The following is a 6009-nucleotide window of genomic DNA, read 5'->3' as shown; positions in this document are numbered from 1 at the left end:
CCCTTTCTAATTAAACTAATTAAAGTTGATCATCCTGTAGTACAAACAAAGGAAGAGGAGAGAAGAGTAGAATGGGTAAGAACACTCAAATTACGGCATCTTTGAGATACTGTATCAAGTTCCAATTCTGCCACTAATTCTCACTTTTAAGATTCATCCTTCTAAAAAACTGTACCAGGACTTCCCTGGTGGTGCAGTGGTTAAGAATCCACCTGCCAATGCAGGGAACACAGGTTCGATCCTTTGTCTGGGAAGATCCCACATGCCGCGGAGCAACTAAGCCCATGCGCCACAACTACTGAGCCTGCGCTCTAGAGCCCACGTGCCACAATTACTGAAGCCCGTGCGCCTAGAGTCCGTGCTCTGCAACAAGAGAAGCCACCACAATGAGAAGCCCGCGCACGGCAATGAAGAGTAGCCCCGATCTCCGCAACTAGAGAAAGCCTGCGCGCAGCAACGAAGACCCAACACAGCCAAAAATTAATTAAAAAAAAAAAAAAATAGTACGTACCATGAAATATTATTTTTTGGAAGGTAATGGATGTTAAGCCTTTGCTACTTCACTCAACAATAACCAAAGCTGATGATATTATTGCTAATGCCATGTCAAATTCCTTAATTATGTCTCATAGACAAGAGGTAAACATTCAGGCTTAGAAAGGAAAAAGTTGTTCTTCAAGCGTTAACTGTTAATTAGCCAATATATAATTAAAGGGTATACTTGAAGTTGTTAGAATATTGAAGGCTATTTATTTATTTATTTATTTATTTATTTTTCTTACTCAGGTTCTATACTGTTCATCTCATTCTTTGGAGGCTGCCATGTTATCATTAAAATTGTTGTAATAGATTAGATGAATATGGAATTTTGCATCATTCACCTCAGTAATTCCCGAATGGGGTGCATCCAACTTCAGCAGAATAGACCAAAATAAAATACAAAATTGAACAGTAATCCTTCAAATTATTCTGTCAATAGGCTTTTTCGATTATTCAAGAATGGGAAAACTTATTAAATAAATAAATATTTTCCAAGCTGACTTAAAATAGAATTTGTTGATGAAAAGTGTACTAACAAATAGAATCAGAAACACCTGTCCACGTGTGCATACATACACAAGTGGCCATTTAAGTGAGATGAGGGTGGCAAAAGGGGCTGAACTAAATTATTTATAAAGTCTGTTCCAATACTGATAGTCTAAAGGTCCATGAAACTGTGAAACTAAAAAATGGGTAAATTTAATTAGGAACAGTTTCCTGGTGAGTTTTGGGTTGGATACGGACGAAAGGAGAGAGGCAGCAAGACCAGCCAGCTGGAAAGGAAAAGGGCTACGTATGGTGACACATCAAAATAAGCATTTACATATTAAGCTCAGCCTCTGCCTCCTGAAGTCATATTATGCAAAGACATAATTGTCCCTCTCTTAATAAAACATAAGTATTAAATAAGTTATTTTTGCTGCTCTAGTATGTACTTTCATCACGCTCAGGAAAAGTTGCTTACTATTCATCAGTTCTTTGCTTTGCTGACATTTCAGGGTGAATGCAATAATTCCATGGTTCACTCCTGGTTGCTTCACCCTGGCAGTGAGCATTTGCACATTAACCGATGACAACACATGCTGTCTCTATCCAACTTTGTACATTTCACACTGTGAAATGCTACTGTATTATCATTTTCTTTCATGCTACACTAGTAAATAAAAGCATCAACCTTTGAAGACACTTTGTTTGTTACAGGAGTCTATTTCAGACTATTAATGTATTGTGTACAGAACTGGTAATTTTTTTTTATGATAAGGAAAGTTGAATGAGGCCTGACCTTTCAAAACTCTTTCATAGATATGCTTAATATATGTGATTTCCTAATTGGTCAGGATTGGTTTAGAATAATTCAGTATAAATATTCAAATAACATGTCTCCAGTGGGAGTGGTAATTCACTGAAAAAGAGACCAAAAACTGAATACTTGTTTTAAGTGAATTCAGATAAAAAGACTAATACAAATAAATGTAATGCTTTCCTATCTCTTTGGACGAATCACCTCAAATGTACTCAAGTAATATAATTTGTATTATTTTTTATTTTAATGGAAATAAAAAGTACTAAAATTCTTTAACTCAGAATCCACAACTAAGAAAGAGGAAAAAACTATTTAGAATATAAAATTAGTAAAGCTCAGTAAAAACTCAGTAAATATAATGGTAAACTAGTTCAGTCTATACTTTCTCCAAAGCAACTATAAATCCTAGTCCTTCTACATACTATAAAAGTGGTATACCTACCCTGAAAATATTTAGACACATATGAGTTAAAATATTCATGAATACTTGATACAACACTGATTGGGGATCACTGATTATCACCCCAGTGGTTCCTGTTTCTTGTTCTGGCAATGATTCATGCATTTCAGAGAATCATGAAAATTTAGAGCTAGAAGCAGTCTCAGTATCTACATGGAGACTATTAAAAATAATCTATATTTTATAGATTATAAAACTGAGAATTTAAGTGACTTATTCAAAGATCCAACTAGAAGTTATAAACAGAATTAAGGGCAAGATCTTATAATCATTCAAGCACCTTTTTTATGAAACAATGTTGGTTTCCAAGATGAACCTTCCCAAACTGAAATATGGTCCCGGAAAAATTTTCCTTAGTCTCATAATTTTTTTAACCAAATTCTTTTCTCCTGTAAAGAACATTTTGTGTTGTTTGTATGTAAAAGACACTATAGTTCTTTGTTATTGAAGTGTTGAGCTTTGTTTCCTGTAGATAACTGTAGTAAATCAAGATAGAATTTGATCATTGAAGATTTTGCTTAATGAAGTTTTCAAGGATAATTGATGAACACTGTTACTCTAGCCATGTTATTCCTTCCAGCAAGGAAGACTTGATCCTGTTTGAAAACAAATATAGGTTGACACTAAAACCTAAAATCAAATTAAATAATTTACTATAATATTCTACTGGTAACTATAGTAGTTTACCATTGCAATGTAAAAATATTACCACAAAATTAGACTTAAAATAACACATATGTATTATCTCACAGCTTCTATGGATGAGGAATCCAGACATCCTCTGCTACGGGATCTAACAAAGCTGTAATCAAGGTATCAGCTTGGGCTGTGGTCTCTTCTGAGGCTCAGTTGAGGAGGACCCACTTCCATGCGTATGTGATTGTTGGCAGCCTTCAGTTTTTGTGTGGGCTGTTGGACTGAGGGGTTCAGTTTCTTGCTATCTGTAAGCAAGGACTAGAGGCAACACTTGATTTCCTGACACGCTTTCTCAGAAAAAAACCCAAAAATTATGGGAACATTTTGCCATAGCTTTGTCTTGCCAGAAATGTTAAAAGAAGTTCTTCAGAGAGAAGGAAGATTATACAGGGCAGAAACTCAAATCTACATAAAGAAAGGAAGAACATAGGAGAATAAGTGAAGGTAAAATAAATTTTTTTAATTTTTCCTATTCTTAATTGATCTAACAGATAATAGTTTGTTCATGATAACAGTAACAATTTATTTGATTATGAATAACTATATATATGTATGTATGTGTATATATATTGCTTAGGAATTTGTGATATTAATATTATTATAAGATACTTGAACTACTGTCACATGGTATAGTATTAATTGAAAGTGGACTTGGATTAGCTGTAAATGTATATCGTAAATTATAAGGCAACCACTAAATATATTATAATAGATATGCTAAGAAAGGAGAGGAAATTGAATAATATAAAATGATAAGTGTAAAAGGCAGAAAAAGTGTGAATGACAAAAATTAGGAACAAAGAACAAGGACAACAAATAGAAAACATGGTAGATATCAATCCAACTATATTAGTAATAATCACTTTAAATAGCAATGGTCTAAACATATCAATTAAAATACAGTGGTGGCCACAGTGGATCAAAATCAAGACCCAAATCTGTGTTCTCAACAAGAAACCCACTTAAAGTACAAAGACATTATAGATAGATAGATAGATAGATAGACAGATAGATAGCTAGATAAAAAGTAAAGCAACAGATAAATGTTACATACTAACATTAATCAAAAGAAAATATACCTCACTAAAGAAGATATACAGATGACAAATAAGGATATGAAAAGATGCTCCACATCATATGTCAAAAGGGAAATGCAAAATAAAACAGCAATGAGCTACCACCACATTTACTGGAATGGCCAAAATTTGGGACGCTGACAACAGCAAATGCTGACAAGGATGTAGAGCAACAGGAAATCTCATACATTGCTGATAGGAATGCAAAACAGCTCAATCACTTTGGAATGCAATTTTGTGGTTTCTTACAGCTAAACATAATTTTAGCATAAAATAAGATCCAGTGATTGTGTTCCTTGATATTTACTCAACATGAATTTGAAACATAGGTCTACACAAAACCCTGCACACAGATGTTTATAGCAGCTTTATTAATAATTTACAAAACTTGGAAGTAACCAAGATATTCTTCAATAGGTGAACGGATATACTATTGTACATCCAAATAATGGAATATTATTCAGTGCTAAAAAGATAACGAGCTACCAAACCGTGAAAAGAAAATGTGGAAACTTAAATGCACGTTACTAGGTAAGGAAAGTCAATCTGAAAGTCTACATAGTGTATGATTTCAACTATATGATATTCTAGACAAGTCAAAACTACGGAGACAGTGAAAAGTTCAGTGGTTGCCAGAGGTTAAGGGAGAAGGAAAGATGAATAGGCAGAGCATAGAGGATTTTTAAGGCAGTGTTACTATTCTGTATGATACTATAGTGGTGAATACATATCAGCATACATTTGTCCAAACCCATAGAACATACAATAACAAGAGTGAACACTAATGTAAACTATGAACTTGGGGTGATAATGATGTGTTAATGTAGGTTTATCTATTATAACCAATGTACCACTGAGGTGCAAGAGGTCAACTATCAGAGAGTTTATGCATGTGGGGGAACAGAGAGTAGATGAGGACTCTCTGTATTTTCCAATCAATTTTACTGTGAATCTGAAACTGCTTGAAAAAAATGTTTATTAATTTAAAAAGTGGTTTGACAGTACTTTTCTAATGAGATACATCCAAAGTACAAAAAGAACTGCAAACAATAGCTTATAATAGATTCAATAATCATATTCTTGGTGGTAGTGTTGGTATAGTGATTTTAAGGCTAAGTGTGTATTTTGGGATAAAGGAATGAATACTTATGATAATTTGGTTGATAACTGGGAATTATCAGTATGAGAAAAAGAAGATAAAAAATACAAACAATTTTGTAAGTTTAAACAGAAATATCACACCCCTGAATTTGAAGCGTCAGTTTAAATACAAAGTATTTTATCTTTTAAAAATATATGTATTTTCTGGACTTCCCTGGTGGTGCAGTGGTTAAGAATCCACCTGCTAATGCAGGGGACACAGGTTTGAGCCCTGATACGGGAAGATCCCCCTTGCCGCAGAGCAACTAAGCCCGTGAGCCACAACTACTGAGCCTGCGCTCTAGACCCTGCGAGTCACAACTACTGAGCCCACGTGCTACCACTACAAGCCCACACGCCTAGAGCCCATGCTCCACAACAAGAGAAGCTACAGCAATGAGAAGCCCTCACGCCACAACGAAGAGTAGGCCCCTCTCGCTGCAACTAGAGAAAGCCCATGCACAGCAAAGAAGACCTAATGCAGCCAGAAATAAATAAATAAATAAAATTTAAATATATATATATATATGTATTTTCTAACTCTGTCTGCTATAAACAGTGACCAATTGAGTAGCAATGAACTCTCCTAGAAACCAAACTTCAGTCTATAATTACCATTTCCCCATTAATGATTCCTTAGTATGATGACTAGTTGTATATATCAAGTTGGATTGGCTGTAGTATCCAGTTATTCGATGAAGTACTAATCTAAGCGTTGCTGTCAGGTATTTCATAAGTGATTAATATGCAATCGGTTGACTTTAAGGAGATTGTTCCTTCCTTGGTAATTTAGG

This window comes from Balaenoptera acutorostrata, chromosome 1 (assembly GCF_949987535.1).
Source record: "Balaenoptera acutorostrata chromosome 1, mBalAcu1.1, whole genome shotgun sequence".
NCBI lineage: Eukaryota > Metazoa > Chordata > Mammalia > Artiodactyla > Balaenopteridae > Balaenoptera > Balaenoptera acutorostrata.
This window is presented reverse-complemented; position numbering follows the sequence as displayed.